The sequence below is a fragment of the Podarcis cretensis genome (assembly GCF_951804945.1).
Source record: "Podarcis cretensis genome assembly, chromosome: 9".
Classification (NCBI taxonomy): domain Eukaryota; kingdom Metazoa; phylum Chordata; class Lepidosauria; order Squamata; family Lacertidae; genus Podarcis; species Podarcis cretensis.
Window position 1 is genome coordinate 4,420,237 of NC_137178.1, and position 22,653 is coordinate 4,442,889.

At 48.5% G+C, this 22,653-nt stretch overlaps 1 protein-coding gene and 1 long non-coding RNA gene across 3 annotated transcripts in view; both read right to left on the reverse strand.

The window, feature by feature from the left end:
* The window catches only part of LOC307224469, a 251,115-nt gene that overhangs the window by 207,549 nt on the left and 20,913 nt on the right, over nucleotides 1-22,653 (reverse strand). The gene's annotated exons all lie outside the window — the stretch shown is intronic.
* FBXO41 (F-box protein 41) overlaps nucleotides 1-22,653 on the reverse strand; it is a 127,401-nt gene that overhangs the window by 69,127 nt on the left and 35,621 nt on the right. Inside the window, exon 1 of one of the 2 annotated variants that reach the window (XM_079990806.1) lies at nucleotides 8,222-8,866. The exons of the other annotated variant lie outside the window; for it this stretch is intronic. The gene's annotated coding sequence lies outside the window, so the exon portion shown is untranslated. Of the gene's footprint in view, nucleotides 1-8,221; nucleotides 8,867-22,653 lie in introns of those variants that run through there. 2 annotated transcript variants of the gene reach the window in all.

Genomic DNA, 22,653 nt, shown 5'->3' on the forward strand with positions numbered 1-22,653 from the left:
GGAGCTCACCTCATCGCGGGGATTCGAACCACCAGCCTTCTGATCAGCAAGCCCTAGGCTCTGTGGTTTAACCCACAGCGCTACCCACGTCCCTACTTGTCTACTGTAGCTTCCCCCAATCTGGTGTTGGTCAGACGTTGGCCAGTCATCTGTCCGGCACCAGATTGGAGGTTTCTCTGCTCTAGAACTCATAGACATCCAAGATCTCAGGCCTCCTGGAGATTCTAAGGCAGGGGTAGCCAACATGGTGCCCCATCCCGGTCATCATATTTGGACTGAAGCTCCCACGCCTGGTGTGGTTCTGGTGGGAGATGTAGTTCAGCAGCGACCAGAGGGGGCCCACCACCCTGTTCTAGGAAATCACACACCTGCCCTGCTGCATGCACCCTGGTCCTGAGCGGTGGGGACCCAATTGCCCAGGTGTACGGAGGAAGCGCAAAATTGTTATGCCTGGAAGAAGACGACAGGTGAAGAGAGTTGTCATGGAAATGGCTGTGAACGGCACATAGAGACAAGAAAGCGGAAGGTGGGGGGAAAACCAGGGATTTCGCTCCCCAGCAAGGAAACAAGAGTCTGCCTTAATTATTCATAGAATCATCGAATTGTAGAGTTGGAAGAGACCACGAGGGTCATCTAGTCCAACCCCCTGCCAAGCAGAGTTTGGATGACCACCTGTCATGTACAATCCAGCTGAGATGAATGCATTCCTGGGGGTTGGTCTACATGACCCTCGGGGTCCCTTCCCTTCCAACTCTGAAGTTCTGTGATTCCTGCATGGATCAGGACCTGAGAGATCACGAAGCTCTCTGGGTGACCCTGCCTCTCAGCCTAACCTACCTCACAGGGTCGTTGTGTGAGGACAGGAGAACCATGTACGCTGTCTTCACCTCCTTGGAGGAAAAGATTGGATATAAATTAATTCTCCGTTCTGACCAGTAGTTTTCTCAAGGGACTTCTAGCAGAGAAGGGTCTCTCCTGCTACTTGATCCTTTTTGCTGGGGAAATTGGGGTCCGAATGGGCTTGGGGTTCTCCTGCTGGTCTTGGCCTTTAAAGCCCTACAGGACTGCCTCTCCTGGTCTGCCCCGCAGAGGACCTTAAAGTCCACGAATAACCATAGTTTAGAGGTCCCGGGCCCTAAGGAAGTCAGATTATCCTCCACCAGGGCCAGGGCCTTCTTGGTGATGGCTCTGACCTGGTGGAATGCTCTGTCCCATGAGACTAGGGCCCTGCAGGATTTAACCTCCTTCCGCAGGGCCTGTAAGACAGAGCTATTCCACCTGGCCTTTAATTTGAATTCAGCCTGATCTTTTATTTCCCTTCTCTTCCTTCCCCCTCCCCTTTTATGAAGATCACCCACTCTGAGAGCCCACAGCTAATTCTCCCCTGGCCTCCTCGCTGGCCCAAGTAGGACCAATTCAGCCAGCTAGCCCTGGGGATTATCTAATGCTTATTTCCCCTAAATTGATTTTTGAATTTTATTGTTATTCATGTTTTTATACTGTGTTTTATGCTGCTTTTACAATTAAGTGTTTTAAATTTGTTGTTAGCCGCCATGAGCTCGGTTTTTGAACTGTGAAGGGCGGGGTATAAATAAAAAATTATTATTATTATTATTATTATTATTATTATTATTATTATTAGGCGGGCACTGGGTCATCGCTGCAAACCATGCCAAGTCTGACCATCAGTCCCATTGATCGCAGTGAGAGTGGCAGCGTTTGTTATGCATTTTTTCTCATTGCAGTCAATGGAGCTAAAATTAAAGTAGGGGAGGGGCTGTAGCTCTCAGTAGTAGAGTTGGGCTTTGCATGCAGCTAGTTCTGAGCGAGGTCATTTGAACCTCCGGCTAACAGGATGTCATATAGTAATAATAGTAGTAGTAATAATAATAATAATAATAATAATAATAATAATAATAATAAATTTATTTATACCCCGCCCTCCCCGGCCAAAGCCGGGCTCAGGGCGGCTAACATCAATAAAATTTCAGTAAAAACATAATAAAGAAAAAAAGAAAAAGAAAATTAAAATACAGGTTAAAATGCAATTTAAAATACAGCCTCATTTTAAAAGTCAAAACCATAAGGGGAGGGAAACATAAGGGTCAGACTGAGTCCAAACCAAAGGCCTGGTGGAACAGCTCTGTCTTGCAGGCCCTGCGGAAAGATGTCAAGTCCTGCAGGGCCTTGGTCTCTTGTGACAGAGCGCTCCACCAAGTCGGGGCCAGTGCTGGAAAGGCCCTGGCTGTGGAAACAGAGCTGTGGAAAGACCTCACCGTTAGCCGGAGCATAAAAACGTAATGCCAACCTGCTGGATCAGGGCCATGGCCCATCTAGTCCAGCATCCTGACCTTGCAGTCGCCAACCAGATGCCTGTGGGAAACTCGCAAACAGGATTCGAACACAGGAGCAACTCTGCCCTCCTGCGGCTTTTCTGCAGCTGGTATTCAGAAGCATTGCTGGCCCCGACTGTGGAGGCAGAGCTGAGCCATTGTGTCTAGTAGCCTCCGATAGCCCTCTCCTCTCCCATAAATTCACCTAATCCTCTTTTAAAGCCATCATTGCCCCTTGTGGCAGGGAGTTCCATAGTCTAACTATGCACGGTGTGAAGAACTTTCCTTCCTCTGCCCTGAATCTTCCGCCATTGAGCTTCACGAGTTCCAGAGCAGAGAAACCCTGGTTGTATGGAGCAATTACTCTGAATTAATATACGGAGACTTCATAAATGTTTATTTGCATGCCGAGTGTGCCCTACATTCACGTATTTGTGATCTGACGGCTGATTTTTCAGTGCTGCTGGCATCTTTGATGCCAGCATGCTCATTTGAGATGTTGAAAGATCTTTGCAAATATGGCCTTTCTCTTTTATGAAGGCCTGATGGACGTTTGCCTCGTGTTTGCTTTAACTGAATAATGGGCCCAGTGGTCCTCAGTCAGAGAAAACAATCCCTTCTGGGCACCAGCGAGAGAGTTTTAGCCAGCAACACTTACTGTGGAAGATAAGAAAGAGGAGGAAGGTCTGCCTTGGCATAGAATTGTAGAGTTGGAAGGCACCCTGAGGGTCATCTAGTCCAACCCCCAGCAATGCGGGAAACTCAGCTCAAGCATCCAGGACAGAGGGTCATCTAACTGCTGCTTAAAAACCTCCCAGGAAGGAGACTCCACCTCCCACCGAAGGAGAGCTTTCCACTGTCGTCAACAACAACAACAACAACAACAATTTATTATTTCTACCCCACCCATCTGGCTGGGTTTCCCCAGCCACTCCAGGCGGCTTTCAACAACTCTTACTGCCCGAAAGTTTTCCTGGTGTTTAATCAGAATCTCTTTCCTTGTAACTTGAAGCCATGGGTTCGAGTCCTACCCTCCAGAACAGGAGAAAACAAACTTGCTCCCTCTTCCATGTGACAGCCCTGGAGATAGAAAGCAGAAAGGTTGTTTTCTGCTGCTCCAGAAAGGTTGTTTTCTGCTGCTCCAGAAAGGTTGTTTTCTGCTGCTCCAGAAAGGTTGTTTTCTGCTGCTCCAGAGAAGCGGACACGGAGCAATGGTTCCAAACTATAAGAAAAAAGATTCCACCTAAACATTAGGAAGAACTTCCTGACAGTAAGTGCTGTTCGACAGTGGAATTTGCTGCCAAGGTGTGTGGTGGAGTCTCCTTCTTTGGAGGTCTTTAAGCAGAGGCTTGACAACCATATGTCAGGAGTGCTCTGATGGTGTTTCCTGCTTGGCAGGGGGTTGGACTCGATGGCCCCTGTGGTCTCTTCCAACTCTATGATTCTATGATTCTATGATATTTGAAGATGGCTCTCATCTCTCCTCTCTGTCTCCTCTTCTCCAGGCTAAACATACCCAGCTCCTTCAACCACTCCTCATAAGGCTTGGTTTCCAGACCCTTGATCATTTTGGTTGCCCTCCTCTGCACATGTTCCAGCTTACAGTATCAACATCCTTAAGTTGTGGTGCCCAGAACTGGACACAGCATTCCAGGTGTGGTTTGACCAAGGCAGTATAGAGTGAGACTATTCCTTCCCTTGATCGGGACACTAGACTTCTGTTGATGCAGCCTAGAACATCATTAGGTTTTTTTTGCTGCTGCATCACACTGTCGACTCATTTTAAGCCTCTGGTCCCCTGAGACCTCCAGATCAGGTGTCTGCAAACTTACCATGCCTCAGGCTGGTGTCTCCAGCGCCGGACATAGAATCATAGAATCATAGAATCATAGAGTTGGAAGAGACCACAAGGGCCATCGAGTCCAACCCCCTGCCAAGCAGGAAACACCATCAGAGCACTCCTGACATATGGTTGTCAAGCCTCTGCTTAAAGACCTCCAAAGAAGGAGACTCCACCACACACCTTGGCAGCAAATTCCACTGTCAAACAGCTCTTACTGTCAGGAAGTTCTTCCTAATGTTTAGGTGGAATCTTCTTTCTTGTAGTTTGGAACCATTGCTCCGTGTCCGCTTCTCTGGAGCAGCAGAAAACAACCTTTCTCCCTCCTCTGTGTGACATCCTTTTATATATTTGAACATGGCTATCATATCACCCCTTAACCTCCTCTTCTCCAGGCTAAACATGCCCAGCTCCCTTAGCCGTTCCTCATAAGGCATCGTTTCCAGGCCTTTGACCATTTTGGTTGCCCTCCTCTGGACACATTCCAGTTTGTCAGTGTCCTTCTTGAACTGTGGTGCCCAGAACTGGACACAGTACTCCAGGTGAGGTCTGACCAGAGCAGAATACAGTGGCACTATTACTTCCCTTGATCTAGATGCTATACTCCTATTGATGCAGCCCAGAATTGCATTGGCTTTTTTAGCTGCCGCGTCACACTGTTGGCTCATGTCAAGTTTGTGGTCAACCAAGACTCCTAGATCCTTTTCACATGTACTGCTCTCAAGCCAGGTGTCATCCATCTTGTATTTGTGCCTCTCAAATATCATGCGGCGGGCCAGAGGGTGGGGAGTACATGCCCATACACATGCACACACGCTATTTCCAGCGCACTTACGGTTGGAGGAGCACTGGAAATAGCTTGTGCACAGGCCTCCTCTGACCTGGATGTGCAAAGGAAATAACACTTGCGCATGCGCACAAGCTATTTCCGGTGCTCCTCCGACCCGCAAGTGGGCAGCCGTGCAGCGCAGCGCCGGCAGGAGTTGCCGTGGGCTGGATAAACGAGTCCCTCGGTCCTTATCCAGCCCACGGGCCTTAGTTTGGGGAACCCTGATCTAGGTCATTTCCACATGTTCTGCTAGTAAGCCATGTGTCCCCCATCATATATTTCTGCATCTAGTTCTTCCTGCCTAGAACGTCTACTCTCATTGCTGCTCCCTGCAGATATCATTGCCAAGCCCCTTTTTCTCAAAACGTTTACTGGGAAGGGGGCAGGATAACTTCAGCAAGTTGGAATGACCCACAAGTATTGCTTGGTAACAGTCAAATGCACAAACATAGGGCAGATTCTCACCCAATGCCACCTGGGACTACAAGCCCCAGAGGTTAGTATGAAAAGGCGCGATTTCGCTACCAACCTCCTGCCCCAGTAATGCAAAAAGAAAGAAAGAAAGTGAACTTGAATCGGATGCGATGGAGCACAACTTGTGACAAGACACCTTCTTATTCAATGTGCAAAATGCAGGGAAGTGTGACAAAGTGTCAGAGACACACACACACTCCTAGGTTCCCAAAAATGTGATGACATAGCATAAGACAAATACAGTGGCACCTCGGGTTAAGAACTTAATTCGTTCTGGAGGTCAGATCTTAACCTTTAGCTAATGGGGCCTCCTGCTGCTGCACAATTTCTGTTCTCATCCTGAAGCAAAGTTCTTAACCCAAGGTATACTATTTCTGGGTTAGTGGAGTCTGTAACCTGAAGCGTCTGTAACCTGAAGCGACTGTAACCCAAGGTACCACTGTATGGTATGTAGCTACTGCCCCTTGATCAGAAGAGCAAGCAAAATACAACACAGTCCCTGTCCGAAAGGGGTTACCAGTCTCTTTTCGACAGGGAAAACCAGATGGAAGGGAAACCAACTTGAACCAGCTTCCTGGGATGCCACAAAAATCGCTTAACCCAGGGACCTTCCAGCAAGTGACATCCAGCGCAGATGTTGAATTCGACTGGTGCACCACATTCTGAAGTCTGCAGATGAGTGTCCAAAGTGGAACATTTAGCTTGGAGAAGAGAAGACTGAGAGATGATAGGATAAAGGTAAAGGTAAAGCTAAAGGGACCCCTGACCATTAGGTCAAGTCGTGGCCAACTCTGGGGTTGCGGCGCTCATCTCGCTTTACTGGCCGAGGGAGCCGGCATACAGCTTCAAAACTCTAGCACGAAAATCCCCTGGGCATTGCAGAATATACCACATATTCAATGAATCTGCCTAAGAGACCTGCTTTCATGAATGAGCACCATTTGGCAACTTCCCATTCTTCCTCCTGACACCTCACTCTTTCCCCACCAAACCACTTTCTTTGAGGTGAGCAAAATTGCCATCCAAAAGGGACGAATTCCTCACCCGGATTTCCCTTAATGTCTCCTAATGTTTCTCTCGTGTTTTAGAGCCCAATGACATTCTTTCCTGAAAACACACATTTCCCCTTTGATGGTTTCTGCAGCCCCTTAAAGAAGGAAACCCGTGATGCAGCGCAACTATGACTGAGATGGGGTTTGAGAGCATCTATGCTGAAATCCGAGCTGGGCTTTCTACAGAAATCCACTGCTTGGAATTCGGAAGCAGAACCACCAAAAGGAATTCCTCCTATGGGCTTTGCACTTGCTCAACTCTAAGCCTCTGTGTGCCATGTCCCTTTTGCATATTGTACAGCACTTGGCATAAGTCAAAGATGGCACGGTGTCTTCTCCAATTCAAAATAGTGAGCTCTAGGAACCTGGGGCTCTGCTTTGTCTGCCTTATTCAGTGCCGCCCACTCTGACTGGCAGCCGATCTCCAAGGTTTCGGGCAGGAGAGTCTCCCAGCCTCACCTGGAGGTTCCAGGGGTTGAATCCAGCCCTTCTGCATTCAAAGCAGCTGCTCTGCCAGGGAGCTACAGCCCTTTCTAGCTAGAAAACGGAGGTTTATTCTTCCTTAGCAAATTTCCTTCGGAATCTTGGTTCTCCCGTCCACGCACACAAACCAGAATGCAAACATGACAAAGGTCGGTTCTGCATTAAATAGCTCCCTGAGAAAAGAGATCGCAGGGGGAGTTTCTGTGACTCTGCAAACCTTCCACAATATTTCTGAAAACGTATCGCCCATATTTTTTTTTTTGCATACTTAACCACAGGGCTCTTCTTAAACTCTCTCGCCTGGCTCATTACAGACCCCAAAGTAGTTCGCAAACCCTCTAGTTGCAATATTAATACTCAGCCATCATTCCAGTTAACCCTTCCTGGCCCGCATCCACGGCGGCTCTGATTGTAAAGCTACAACTGAGGCGGCGCATCTCCAGAAAGCAAGATCTCAACCTCCGAGCATTCATAACTGCCTTATGGATAACACTCCCGACAATCTGGATTTCATGCAACGGTTACTATGAGATACTGCGATAGCAAATTTGCACATGCAGAGTGGAGAAGAGGGAGGGAGGGAGGCAGACAGGGGGGGGGGCTCTTTTCTTTTCTCCAGCTACATCAGATAGAGGGGAAAGGGGGGGGGAGAGAAGAAAAGAAAACTGGAATAATAGAACCTCTTACGGCAGAGACTAAAGGAGTCCGTATTGAATTCTGTTTTGTGAGTCACTGTCAGCTAATTGGATGGTCTGTGCGGGGAGAGCTACACAGAAAACCTCTGCAATCCTCGCCTCTAGAATTTGCTCCTTGCTTTTCATCCTTCCATTCTGCCTGGAAAGACGCGAAAGATTTCAGGGGATGGGGGAGCAGAGATCCACACATTCGCTCCCCACCTTATTTTTGCCTGCTCCTACAAAGGCCACGGTGTGACATTTCCAAACTACTCCCAGTGTGGGGTGGGTGTTGTTTTTTTAACCCTACACCTGGCTGGCACAGAAACCCGAGCGTTGGAAAAATTGTTCATTTTACAGGCTCCTTGATGGGGCAGAAAATAAAAAACACCCACCCACATTGAGAGGAGACGTGCGCCGCTGTGCAAGGCAAAGCAGAAGCATCCTTTCTCGCTCTTCGCTTTTTCCCAACCCAGAGAATTTTGCACATAAGCCTGACAGCATGCCCGTGGTGTGTGTGAGAGAGAGAGCCTTACCTTCAGGGCTGGCCTTCCTGATCTCCCCGTTTTCACAGGTCCTGGAGCGAGCAGGTAATGGCAGCGGGCTCAGGAGATGGTCTGCGGAGGCTGCACACCTGCCCAGGTGTCCTGGCTGCCCTCCTCGCACGCGGCGCCTGTATGAGGAGACGGAGCTCGGGGACGCACAGTCTCTCCTGCTTAGTCCATACCTGTGTTCTGGCTCCTGCAAAGGAGAGAGAGAGGGAGAAATCCCTTCCCTTACCAGAGAGGGCGGTAGCAGCTCTTATCTGCTGTGCCTTTGGAAGGAGGCAGAGGCAGAGAGAGAGAGAGAGAGAGAGAGAGAGAGAGAGAGAGAGAGAGAGAGAGAGAGAGAGAGGCGCGCCAGACCAAAAACCTCTCTCCAATTCCAAGGAGGTGGCGGTGGGGGGAGGCGGGATAGGATAATCTGGCCCAACCGCCCCTTGTGTGTGTGTGGGGGGGGGGGGAACCAGCGACAGCGAGCACCCTTTGTCGGGGCTGGGGAGGCCGAGAAGGCGGTGAGATGGAGAGAGAGAAGGAGGAGGGGACGCTTTTCCTGAGCTCAGCAGCACCCATCAGCTGACTGCAATCTCCGTGCCTCCATTTCCAAGGGAGCCACAGAGAAAAGAGAGGGGGAGTGGAAATGGGTGCGGGGGGGGGCGAGGAGGAGGAGGAAGAGGAGGAGGAGGGGAGATGCGGGAGGCCAAACTGGAAGGGTCTCTCTGGGCTGGAGGAAGGAGTTTGCAGCTGCTCAAGAGGCGGGTGGGGAGGGAGGGGGGTTTGGCACGGCTCCCGGGCTCCCCCCTTCCACTCAACAAGCACCCCTAACCCCAGCTGGCTGTGCACTGTGAAGCGGCCTCTCTGCTCCATGGCAGCCCCTCCTACGCCGTCTGGCTGCGGGGCTGCGATGCCAGGGGGGGGGGCGTTGCCCTTCTGTCTCTGCCCTGTGCCAAGCGCCCATGTTTTTTTTGGGGGGGGGGCAGCCGGCACAGCCCCAGGGCCAGCGCGAACCTCTCCACGTTTTGCAAAACACCCCCTTTGCGTCCCTTTTCTCCCTCCCCGGAGCGAAAGGGGCGTGTGTGTGTGCCAGCTTGCACACCCAGGCGCAAGGTCACTCGACGCGCACACTCGATATATTTGCGCGTGCATTGCACCGACTGCAGAACTGAGCGCCAACCCGCGCTGCAGATTTGCAGCCGAGGAATCGCCCCCCAAAAGATGCAACGATGTCTCGGCTCTGCTTCTGAATACCAGTTGCTGGAAACTGCGGGCGAGGAGAGTGCGCTTGTGCCCTCGGCTCCTCCTGGCGGGTTTCCCATACTGGGCATACTGGGCATACTGGGCATGTGGTTGGCCATTGTCCCGATCCACCTACGTGGGTTCTTAATTCTGCAGCCCGGTTCCCCACACGACCCTCTCCAACCGTAGGCGGTTTATAAATCCCAGCAGTATGGCGCACCGGTTAGAGTGCCAGAGTGCCTCTCAGCTTAAACTACCTCGCAGGGTTGTTGCGGCGATTAAATGAGGAGAGGGGAGGACAAACGCGCACCACTCTGAGCTCCTTGGAGGAAAAGGTGGTATGTGGGTGTAAGAAATGAGTAAAATAATAGTAATAGAAAATAAAAAAATATAATATATAAGGATTGCAGCACAGTACTAAAAATACATTGACTCTCAGCAAAGAGAGTCAAAAGGCACCACAGGGCAAAAGATACGCGCCTAACAGCCGAGACTCAGATGATTAATATTAAATAAATAAAATGGTGTTAGAATTCTGGGAGAATTGAAAAAGACCTGCTGGCACCAAAATGTATTAATGTGGTTGTTTGGCAAGGCTCTATAGGGAGATTTGGGGGGGGGGCACCACTGAGAAGCCCCTGTCTCTTGTGGCCACCCACCAGGGTGAGGGGGGACTCTGAGCTAGGGAAGGAGAGAAATGAGCTTCGGTTCAAATTTTGAAAACCTACCTGAAACTCAGCCAGCCCTCAAAACCCACACTTCTCTGACCGAATAACCAAATGTGTGCATTGGGGAAAGCGTGCTGAAAATGCATTAAGGGGAAATGGCATACAAATACATGCACCTGGATCTTAGGAACAACGCACACTGAACTGCTGGTGATTTTTCATGAGGACCTTTAACAAGATAATAAAATGCACCCCAAGGTAGAAATGGGGGGAACTGAACGCAATCCGCCCATCCCTAGTCAGAGCAGAGCCTCTATAGATGATCTCAGGTAGGTATGTTTTCCGTTTGGAGCATTGGCCTCAGCAGTGCAGAGATAAGGCTCTGCTAGCACCACGGACAGCTCCATGAAGAGCTGAGCATAGAGGTTGCTTCAGCAGCAGGCGGCCATCCTTGGGCTGGGACTTCAATTAGGTCCTGCAGCCCTTTCCCAGTAGCAGGCTCCTCTTTATGTGGGAGCCTCTTCCGTTTATAGGGACCTGTTTTGGCAGTCGGGGAGTCCACCAGAGCAAAGGAGACCCTGCAGCATGACATCCTCAGGCCGGAGAGCTGCTGTTAGTCATCCGTGAGATAGCTCAGTTGGTAAGGCATGAGCCTTTTAATCTCAGGGTGGTGGGTTCGAGCCCCACGTTGGACAAAAAGATTCCTACATTGCAGGGGGTTAGACTAGATGGCCCTCGCGATCCCTTTGAGCTGGACAATTCTATGATATTAGTATTGTTGTTGTTTAGTTGTGTCCAACTCTTCGTGACCCACTGGACCAGAGCATGCCAGGCACTTCTGTCTTCCACTGCCTCCCGCAGTTTGGTCAAACTCATGTTCGTAGCTTGGAGAACACTGTCCCACCATCTCGTCCTCTGTCGTCCCCTTCTCCTTGCGCCCTCTATCTTTCCCAGTATCAGGGTCTTTTCCAGGGAGTCTTCTCTTCTCATGAGGTGGCCAAAGTCTTGGAGCCTCAGCTTCAGGATCTGTCCTTCCAGTGAGCTCTCAGGGCTGATTTCCTTCAGAATGGAGAGGTTTGATCTTCTTGCAGTCCATGGGACTCTCAAGAGTCTCCTCCAGCACCAGAATTCAAAAGCATCAATTCTTCGGGAATCAGCCTTCTTTATGGTCCAGCTCTCACTTCCATACATCACTACTGGGAAAACCTTAGGTTTAACTATACAGACTTTTGTCAGCAAGGTGATGTCTCTGCTTTTTAAGATGCTGTCTAGGTTTGCCATCGCCTTTCTCCCAAGGAGCAGGCATCTTTTAATTTCGTGACTGCTGTCACCATCTACAGTGATCATGGAGCCCAAGAAAGTAAAATCTCTCACTGCCTCCATTTCTTCCCCTTCTATTTGTCAGGAGGTGATGGGACCAGTGGCCATGATTTTTGCTTTTTTGATGTTGAGCTTCAGACCATATTTTGTGCTCTCCTCTTTCACTCTCATTAAAAAATTAGTTTTATTACTAATACATCATCATTTACACCAATAGTCTGCCTTTCTTCCAGGAAGCTCAAGGTGGCGTACATACTTCCCCACCTTCCCATTTTATCCTCACAACACCTCTGCGAGGTAGGTTAGGCTGAGAGGCAGCCACTGCCCCGCCCCCTTGCAAGGTCACACTCAGTGAGCTCTTTGGCTCAGTGGGGATTTGAACGCTGCTCTCCTAGGTCCTGATGGGACGCAGGTGGCGCTGTGGGTTAAAGCCTCAGCGCCTAGGACTTGCCGATCAAAAGGTCGGCGGTTCGAATCCCTGCGGCGGGGTGCGCTCCCGCTGCTCGGTCCCAGCGCCTGCCAACCTAGCAGTTCGAAAGCACCTCCGGGTGCAAGTAGATAAATAGGGACCGCTTACCAGCGGGAAGGTAAACGGCGTTTCCGTGTGCGGCTCTGGCTCGCCAGAGCAGCGATGTCACGCTGGCCACGTGACCCGGAAGTGTCTCCGGACAGCGCTGGCCCCTGGCCTCTTAAGTGAGATGGGCGCACAACCCCAGAGTCTGTCAAGACTGGCCCGTACGGGCAGGGGTACCTTTACCTTTACCTTTACCTCCTAGGTCCTAGTCTGACACTCTTACCAGTAAGCCGCACTCTGCCAGAGCTGGCTGAGAGGCAGAGAGTGGCAGAGAGACCAACGGTAGGAGAAGCCAGAGGTCAGTGGGTCAGTGTCCCATCTCCTGAAATGGAATAGCCCCCACTGCTGAGGGGGTCCTTGACAGTATCCTTTCTTTTATTTGGCACACCACCTCTCTGCTGGTCTACCTTCCTCAACCTCTTATTGCCCCATGCTTTTTTGTGTGTGTGTGTGTGTGTGTGTGTGTGTGTGTATATATGTTTTTAACATATCATTTTCATCAGTAATTAAACATACTTTTACATCTTATTCATTTTTTTTGACTTCCATCAGTCCTGTCTGAAATCTTTCCATTCTAATCTCTCAGTATGCATTTCTTATTTTCCCTATTACATTTCAAACTCATAACCAATATCTCTATCTTTTTCTACTTTGTAACACTTCATATATTTCTCCTTACAAAACGTCTTGTAGTCCTACTAGTGTAATTTGTTGATTGCAGTTGCTCTTCAAATAATTCATATACTTCTTCCAATCTTATGTGAATCTCTGGTTCTTCAGGTTTCGAATCCTTCCTGTCATTTTGTCCAATTCTGCGTAGTCCATTCATTTCGTCTGCCATTCTTCTTTCGTTGGAATTTCTTCTTGCTTCTATTTCTGGGCTAACAGTACTCTTGCTGCTGTTGCTGCATATAAGAACAATTTAACATCTTGTCTATTAATGTCTTGGCCAAGTAAAAATGCTTCTGGTTTTTTTTTTTAAGAATGTATATTTCAACATCTTTTTCATCTCATTATATATCATTTCCCAGAAGTTCTTTACTTTCTTGCCCCCGTGCTTCAGTTAAAGCCCAGGGGAAGGTGTTGTGATGCAAGGACTTCCATGTTGCTTTCTCCATTCAGGAATCCTGGGCACCCAGAGCTCTTCTGCCTGCCTGGGAATGTGTGTCCTTGATCTCTGACCATGCCTCTTCCTTGTCTGGGGGGGGGGGGGAGGAAAGTGTGTGTGAGAGAGAGCATGTGCAGAAAGCAGCCTACCCCACAAAGCTTACATTCATGGCCACGCCTACTTGTGTCTGAAGCCCCGCCTACCACCAGCATGCGGCCCCCCAGAACATTGTCCAGGAGGAGATGTGGCCCTTGGGCTGATCATGCCCCCATTCTCTAGAAGGAAAACAGGAGAATCATTTCCCCCCTACCCTGAAGCGGTTGCGTCAAGCAGTTCTGTGGTTCCGTTTGCAAAATTGTCATTTTCTGCGGTCAGGTCGGGTCAGGGATCCGCCTTAATTTGTCAGCTTCATTTGCTTTCGGTTTGCCTGCCATGTGATGATCACTTGATTTCTCCCAATTGTGTTATCACACTTTTTCTATTTTCAGCATCTGGTACCGTTTGGACAATCTGTGCTCTCTCTGATGGTTGTTTTCTTTTTATTATTACAAAAAAAAATATATCAAATCACAATGTGTGCTTTGGGTTGCTCCAGAAGGATTTGAGCAGATGGGACTCCCAAGCTGCGTCCTTGTCTGTCAAGGCCCTGCCATAGGCAGCCAAGCATGCGGAGGACTCGAGGCGCGATTCTCAGCGGAGCTGAGTCGGGGTGCTGGGACCGCTCCGCAGGAGCGTCGGTCCAGAGGCACGGGCAGATGGCAGGGTGGGGCCTGCCCTGAGAAGCCAAGGGGGACTGGAGTGAGGAGGTAAGGGCAGCAGCCGGGGAGTCAGGCTGATGTGGGGCAAGGAGAAGGAGGCAGGGAGGCCTGGAGCTGACCTGTTTACCCAGCAAAGGCCTGGAGGAAACTGGCCACCAGTTTATTGAGCATTCATTTGCTTGCGTAGGTTAGACTTCACTGAGCGCTCCTAGAATCATAGAATTATAGAATTGTGGAGTTGGAAGGGACCCTGAAGATCATCCAGTCCAGCCCCCTGCAATACAGGAATATGCAGCTCTCCTATACATTCTGATTTGTTTCGCTGGGCGGTTATATGGCAGGGAGCACCCATTCTGATCTGCTCTCAGGGCGCTTATGCATCTTCCTGTTAATCATTTGACACTTTTCTTTCTTTCTTTCTTTCTTTCTTTCTTTCTTTCTTTCTTTCTTTGTCCAGGGCAGCTGTTTACCAGCTCCATCTGGTACGTAGGCTGAGACCCTATCTGCCTGCGGACTGTCTCGCCAGAGTGGTGCATGCTCTGGTTATCTCCCGCTTGGACTACTGCAATGTGCTCTATGTGGGGCTACCTTTGAAGGTGACCCAGAAACTACAACTAATCCAGAATGTGACAGCTAGACTGGTGACTGGGGGCGGCTGCCGAGACCACATAACACCGGTCTTGAAAGACCTACATTGGCTCCCAGTATGTTTCCGAGCACAATTCAAAGTGTTGGTGCTGACCTTTAAAGCCCTAAACGGCCTCGGTCCAGTATGCCTGAAGGAGCGTCTCCACCCCCATCATTCTGCCCGGACGCTGAGGTCCAGCGCCGAGGGCCTTCTGGCGGTTCCCTCATTGCGAGAAGCAAAGCTACAGGGAACCAGGCAGAGGGCCTTCTCGGTAGTGGCGCCCACCCTGTGGAACGCCCTTCCAGCAGATGTCAAAGCGATAAACAACTACCTGACATTCAGAAGACATCTTAAGGCAGCCCTGTTCAGGGAAGTTTTTAACGTGTGATTTTATTGTATTTTTGGTTTTTATGGAAGCCGCCCAGAGTGGCTGGGAAGGCCCAGCCAGATGGGCGGGATATAAATAATAATAATAATAATAATAATAATAATAATAATAATAATAAATAATAATAATAATAATAATAATAATAATAATAATAATTTCTTTCTTTCTTAACTTTTATTGATAAATGCAATACTTACAAACACAAACCAGAACACTGAACAAACTTATTATACATAGATACATACACCTCTCAACTTAGATTACAAAAAACCCCATACAAACTAAACATACTGTAATGGTTGTAAGGGGTTACTTGTGCGTAAGTTGCCTTCAGTCTTGGTTAGATTGCCTGGCCAACCATGCTTTGGCTGACAGCCCACACTCCGTGGCCGGTCAGTCACTTGCAGAATCCGTCAGTGGGCGTTTCTTGAACCTCTTCCAGCATAAGAGCTGTTTGACGCCAAGTCTCCTCCTACTTTCCCTGCGCGGAACTCGTCTGCGCAAGTAAGGGGAAGGCAGGGGCGTGCCTGTGCTCTCTCCACTGGTCTCGGGTGAAGAGTCTTGGAGACCTCTCTCCGAATCCTCCATCTCCCTCCCTTCTCTACCGGTGTTACGCTGAATTCCTTCCCCCCTGCTGGTCCCCTCTCCTGCATCGCTTTGGAGCCTTGCCTCCACCTCTCGCTCCGATGTCAGTTCCCTGACACATACATACATAAATTTTTAATTCCCTCCACCTTTGTTTCTTTTCTTCTTTTCGCTGTTATCAATATTATTTTTGACAGGTCTCATCTTATACCCATTTCTTCTTAATTTTTTACTCTATAAGTTTCATTCATTACATATTGCTATAGTAATACCAGAACAATGTTCTTTGATGTATTCCTTCACGCAAGTCCACTCCTCTATCAGTTTTTGGGCCTGCACTATTCAATGCATTTCGCGGCCATCCTTTCCAGAGATCTCTGCTGTGATATGCTCATCCTTTCCACCTCAAGGACCGCCTCTCACCATATGAACCTACTTGGACCGTGAGATCATCCTCTGAGACCCTTCTTTGTGTGCCTCCTCCTCGAGAGGTTCGGAGGGTGGCAACATGAGAACGGGGCCTTCTCTGCAATGGCTCCCTGTCTGTGGAATGCTCTCCCCAGTGAAGTTCACCTGGCACCTTCATTATACAGTGGTACCTCAGGTTGCAAATGCTTCGGGTTACAAACACTTCGGGTTACAAACTCCGCTAACCCGGAAGTAGTACCTCGGGTTGAGAAGTTTGGCCCAGGATGAAAATGGAAATCGCGCAGCGGTGGCATGGCAGCAGCAGGAGGCCCCATTAGCTAAAGTAGTACCTCAGAGACATCACCTTGCCAACAAAGGTCCGTATAGTTAAAGCCATGGTTTTCCCAGTAGTGATGTATGGAAGTGAGAGCTGGACCATAAAGAAGGCTGATTGCCGAAGAATGGATGCTTTTGAACTATGGTGCTGGAGGAGACTCTGGAGAGTCCCATGGGCTGCAAGAAGATCAAACCGATCAATTTTGAGGGAAATCAGCCCTGAGTTCTCACTGGAAGGACAGATCCTGAAGCTGAGGCTCCAAGACTTTGGCCACCTCATGAGAAGAGAAGACTCCCTGGAAAAGACCTTGATGTTGGGAAAGATGGAGGGCACAAGGAGAAGGGGACGACAGAGGATGAGATGGTTGGACAGTGTTCTCGAAGCTACCAGCATGAGTCTGACCAAACTGCAGGAGGCAGTGGAAGACAGGAGTGCCTGGCGTGCTCTGGTCCAGGGGGTCACGAAGAGTTGGACACGACTAAACGACTAAACAACAACAACAACAACAAGTACCTCAGGTTAAGAATGGTTTCAGGTTAAGAACGGACCTCCAGAACAAATTAAGTTCGTAACCCGAGGTACCATCGTACACCTTTAGGCGCCAGGCAAAAACATTCCTCTTTCACCAGGCCTTTGGCTGATTGACATCCAATGCCCTTTTAAAATGTGTTGTGGAAGCGGGGATTATTGGGTTGTCTTTATTTTTATAATTCATTTCATGTTTTTTATATTGTAGTTTTGTGTTGTGAATTGACCTACAGGGTTTGGGTGGTATACAGATTTAACAACAACAACAACAACAACAACAACAACAACAACAACAACTTCAACTTCTTATTTATACCTCACCCATCTGCCTGGGTTTTTCCAGCCACTCAGGGTGGCTACCAACAGAACACTAATAACAATAATAAAAAAGCAACAACACCAAACATTTAAAACTTCCCTAAACAGGGCTGCCTTCAGATGTCTTCTAAAAGTCTGATAGCTGTTTATTTCCTTGACATCTGACAGGAGGGTGCTACCACTGAGAAGGCCCTTTGCCTGATTCCCTGTAACCTCACTTCTCGCAGGGAGGGAACTGTCAGAAGGCCCTTGGAGATGGACCTCAGTGTCCAGGCAGAACGATGAGGGTGGAGACGCTCCTTCAGGTCTACTGGACCGAGGCCATTTAGGGCTTTCAAGGTCAGCACCAACACTTTGAATTGTGCTCGGAAACGTACTGGGAAACTGTGGGATGTAAACACAGGAGCAGTCAATGACAACATTCCTAGAGTGTACATGTTAGAACATGGGGAGGGATGTCTGTCTAGCAAGCAGGTAAACTTCCTGGGGACGGACTTCCTCCGCATGTGACCAGAGGTGGGTGTGGCCTCACCTGTGCAGGTAAATGATAAAAGCACAGGGCAGGCAGCCATATCTCTCTCTCTCATCTTCATCTTCTGAAGGAGCAATATGCCCTCTTGACTCTCAGCCAAGAGAGGACAGTACTATCTTCCTATAAGATAGATTCTAAGTGTATGTAACCTTTTTAAAGCTGTCTGCCTTCTGGGATCATATTGTGAACAGAACGTGAGTAAACTCTTTTATACTTTTATAAAGACTGTGTCGTGTCTTGTATTTTAAGAGGGAACAAAAGGGGAAATTACCAGAGTAATTATTATAGAGGTTCTAGAGAACCTGTGCAGACGTTACCGTTGCGAACTTAAAAGGGGAATGTCTATAAACTCTGCTGATATTTTGGGAACTTGTTAGCACAAGTTGGATAAGGATATAATTAGTCAATATATCCTCTCCTGCACCCCAGAACATTCCCACAGAAACAGCAATAATTTTCCCATCGCTTTCCTGACTGCGAACAGTCTGAAAAATGAGTAGACAGAGACAGTGTCAGTCTCCCACATCTCAGTAGGGCTCCCAGCCAGTCAGAGAACCTATGCAGCCAGGCTGTAAATGCTTTGCAGGTCCCACTGTTATTATTAGTATTAGTATTAGTATTGTTTTAGTATTGTCTACAATGACCAGCAGCAATCAATCAAACCTTTATTGCATTAGCATACAGCCATAGCTGTATTTTTAAAAATAAAAATAAAAATGCTAGAGACAAACAACCAAACAAAATTCAAAGTGATATTATTGTGAATGTATATAAAGCATATAATGGCCCCAAAATAGGCTCGGGACATTAGGTTAAAAAGGTAATAAAAGAATTAAGACAGGTCCAGGTCTAGGACACACTACCCCGTCAGAGTAGCCCTGAGTTTCAAGGCCTGCACTATAAAGATTGCCACCCCACGTGAAACTTGGGGATTTGCGTCCACAAGAAGCGATTTCAAACAGTCTTCCTTAGATGTAATGTTGGACGGGATCAAGCGGAGGAGCTTAGTTCTTATTAGCTCATAAATAGCGCAGTAGAAAAAGAAATGTATAAAGTCCTCTACTTCATTCATTGTGCATGGACATAGACGCTGAGTAATAGGGGTCTTAGAATAAATCCCCTGCAGGAAGGCCGTGGGTATAGAATGGAAACGGGCCATGGTAAACGCTCTTCTCAAATTGGGCTCCGTCAGGTCTATCAAGTAGTTGGCAAGTGATCTTACCACTTTCACTTTAGGGAGCCACATGGAGAGGCGAGCTGTGGTGGACTGTGCCTGGTCCATGGCCTCGTCTCTTGTAAGAATCCAGGCCCGGATTTTATGTTGATCCCAAGCTGACAGCGTGTCAAGATCTGGGAGGGAGTAGCGTGCAGTAATAGTCTCCATGGCCTTGGACCATTTATTGCTATGAGAACTAGTTAAAAAGGCTTGCCTGGCTAAAAGGGAACCTGGGGCTTTGATTAATTTACAATAAAAACTAATAATTCTAATGTGGGCTCTCGCCACAATGGAGGGGAGGCCCAGTTCTGTTCTTAACTGTGCAGCAACCGAGCCCTTAGGGAGGCCCAGTAACTTTCGTGCAAAAGAGTTTTGTAGAATCTCGAGCCGTTGTAGTGTTTTTAAATTCCACCCCCAGATTTCAACCCCATACAGTAGCATCGGGAGGACTTTGCTGATAAATGCTTTTCTGATTGGTGGAACCAACTGGCCGCCTTTTGCATAGACCAGCAGCAGATCACCAGCATTTCAGGCAGGGAATCTTTCCCAGCCTTACTTGGGCATGTATTCAAAACAGCATTCACCCCTGAGCTATAGCTCTTCTTCAGATGTTCTGCATGCGCTCAGAGCCCAGAATAGCCTAAGAATTCCAGTCAACAACAACCTTTGCATTTCTTCTGGGCTCCGCTAGGTGGCAGCACAAGTTGGTCCTGTTCTGCAATGGCAGTGGGAGGGTCCCCTGTTGCTTGGAAGCCCAAGCCAATAATAGAATCGTAGAATTGTAGAGTCGGAAGGGACCCTGAGGGGCATCTAGTCCAACCCCTTGCAATGCAGGATTTTCTTTGCCCAACGTGGGGCTCAAACCCATGAGCCTGAGATTAAGAGTCTTGTTCTCTGCCAATGGAGCTATCTCCATTTAATTCATTCTTAGGTACATATTCTAGCTAAACGGGCAACCGCTGTGTCATGATGTATCTAGGGAAGGGGTGTTTGCACAGTTTGTGTGCTTGAACCTAATGAATAGCGTAGGTGTGAGAAGACAGCGTTGATCTTTGACATCTGTGGCCTTTGAGCCAAACTGTGCCTCCCATCTGTGTTGAGATGCAGCAGCCTGGAGGTCCCTTCAGAGACAGGGAGTTTAACAAATTTTTCACAGTTAGGTTTGTGGGGTGTGAAACACAGAGCAGTCAAGTACTACATTCCTAGAGTGGACATAAAAAGGGGGTGTCTGGACCAGCCAGTCAGAACTTCCTGTTTCCTCCTGGGCTGGGACAGACTTCCTCTGCAAGTGACTGGAGGTGGGCGTGGCCTCACCTGCGCAGGTAACAAAAGCACAGGACTGGCCACCACATCTCTCTCTTCTCCTTTTTGCTTTCGTCAAAGAAGCATCAGCCTAAGATGCTCTCTTGCCTTCCAGCCAAGAGAGGACAAAGGAACTATCTCCTTATGGGATAGATTCCAAGTGTATATATTTTGTAACTTAAATCTGCCTTCTGAGATGCATCCGTGAGCAGGATGTGTGAGTAAACTATTTTATACTTTTATACAAGACTGTGTTGTGTCTATTCTTTTTAAGAGGGAATAAAGGGGAATTACCAGGAAACTTATTTTAGAGGCTTATACAAGCCTGGCAAACCTATCTGCTGTGAAAGTTTAAAAGGGGAATGTTACTCTGATTCCAGCCACAACTCATTCCCCTTCTCACAGAGAAGATCCTCTACACAATTGCATTTCCAAACACTGCCTTCAGTGTTATGGTTTTCAGAACTCAGAGGGTTAAGGAGTTCTGTGTGACGTCTGTCCATTCTGACGTGTAATGTGGAAGGTGGGAGGAGCCTTCCTCACTATTCTCTTTGTCTTCGAAAGAGAAGGGCGGCCATGAATGCTAGCAGCCCAGGAGAATCTGAGAAACGCTGAGCTGTAAATATTCTGCTGTAATAAAAGACTAATAAATGGACTCACAAGTGCCTGATGTGTTTGCCTGGATCTAAGCAACAAGCAACAGTTTTTTTCGCTGTGTTTTTACTCTGCAAGGCGTGACGGAGAGAAGCAGATCTGCGCAGCTTGAGGGGAAGCGTGCCGGACCGCTGTAAGCTGCACCTAATTGGGGTCGTAAACCAATTAGTCACGCTTAATTATTCAACAGGTTATGGGACTAATTACCGTTATAAAACTGTTGCGAAGTGTGCTTTGAAGTCAGCTGGGTCAGCTGGGAAGACGCTACCGAAAGCGGAGGTCTGCGTTCTGAGGCAAAGCAGCTGGCTGAAAGAAGCTGAGTTTTGCCTGATGCTGAGAGCTGAGAGCTGAGAGCAGCTGAGAAGACAGGTGCCGGAGAGCTGTTGATACGTGAGTACAGCTTGGGGCCCCTGGGAAGAAAATGGCAGACAGCCACGAGTCATTCGTAGTCCCATTTGAAAAATTGGACGGCAAAAATTGGCAAGAATGGAGCAGAAGGCTGAAGGCATGGCTGGTAGCGAAGGGGCTGTGGGAGGCTGTTCAGGGACCTCCACTACCCACACCAGCGGCAGGAGCTTCAGCGGCAGAAATTGCAGATGCCCGCGCTTCACAGAGAAAAAATCACAAAGCCCTGGGAGCTATTGTGCTTAGTTTGGATGGCTCACATCTGCCTTTGCTAGAGGGGCTGGAGAATGCTTGTGAGGCCTATCAAGCGTTGGAAAGGGTGCACCACAGAACCACAGCTGGTGCAAAGATCCACACCACTAGACGCTTGTTTGAGATGAAGTTACGTCCTGGGGATAGCATCAGAAAGCATGTAACTGAGATGCTGTCTGTGTTTAACCAGCTAAGACTGTTGCAAGTCAACTTTACTGAGGAGCTGAAAGTGTACATTTTGCTCAGCTCCCTGGACAAGAGTTATGACAATTTGTGTCTAACTCTGGAATCGATGGATCCCCAAACGTCGACGCTGAATTACGTCACAGGACGCTTATCTGATGAAGAAGAACGCCGCCTCAGAGAGGGCAGAGCGGGCACCGGGAGCTCTGGTTGTAAGGGCGGAGCCAAGCCAGCGGAGTGCACGGTTCAGGCTTTTTCCGTTCGTCGTTGTTTTATTTGTAATTCTACTGAACATCTGCGTCGCTTTTGCCCCCACCGGAGCAGAGAGACGAGGCAGGATGTTGTCAAGGTCGCTTCTCATGGGAACCAGCCAGGTTTCCATGGCAACCAACCCAGCAAGGGAGCCAGGCGTGGGAATGCACAAGGCGGACGTGCTAAAGACAATGAGGAAGCTTATCAGCTGACAGCCAGTCTTGCAATGTTTGAGAACAGCTCTGAGAGAGACACTGAGCTCTGCTTTGTAATCGATTCAGGAGCTAATCGCAACCTGGTTCCAGAGACCCCTGCTGTCGAGATGTGGAATTGCAAGGCAATTCCAGCTGGGAAAACTGTTCTGTTTGCAGATGGAAAAAAAAGAAATGTAACTAATGTTGCAAATATCTTTCTTTCTGTTTTGCAGGAGCAGGTGGAGGTTTACACTGTACCTGGGATGCATCACTGTATTTTATCTGTACCTTATTTGTTGCAGAAGGGGTTTAAAGTTTGCTTTGAACAAGATGTATGCACAATTTCCAAAGCAGGGAAGCAGCTAGTCAGAGTTGCAAAGGGGCAGAATGATCTCTTTGTTCTTAAAACGCCTCTGGAGGGTGAGGGGAAGGTTGAGAGAGCACAAGCGATGCGTGCTACAGTTCCCACTCATGTTTCATGTGCATGTGCTTGGCACAGGAAGACAGCTCATAGTTCTCTTGAAGAAATTCAGGTGTTACAGGAATGTACCAAAGGATGTAAAATTCAGGAATGTGGAAGAGC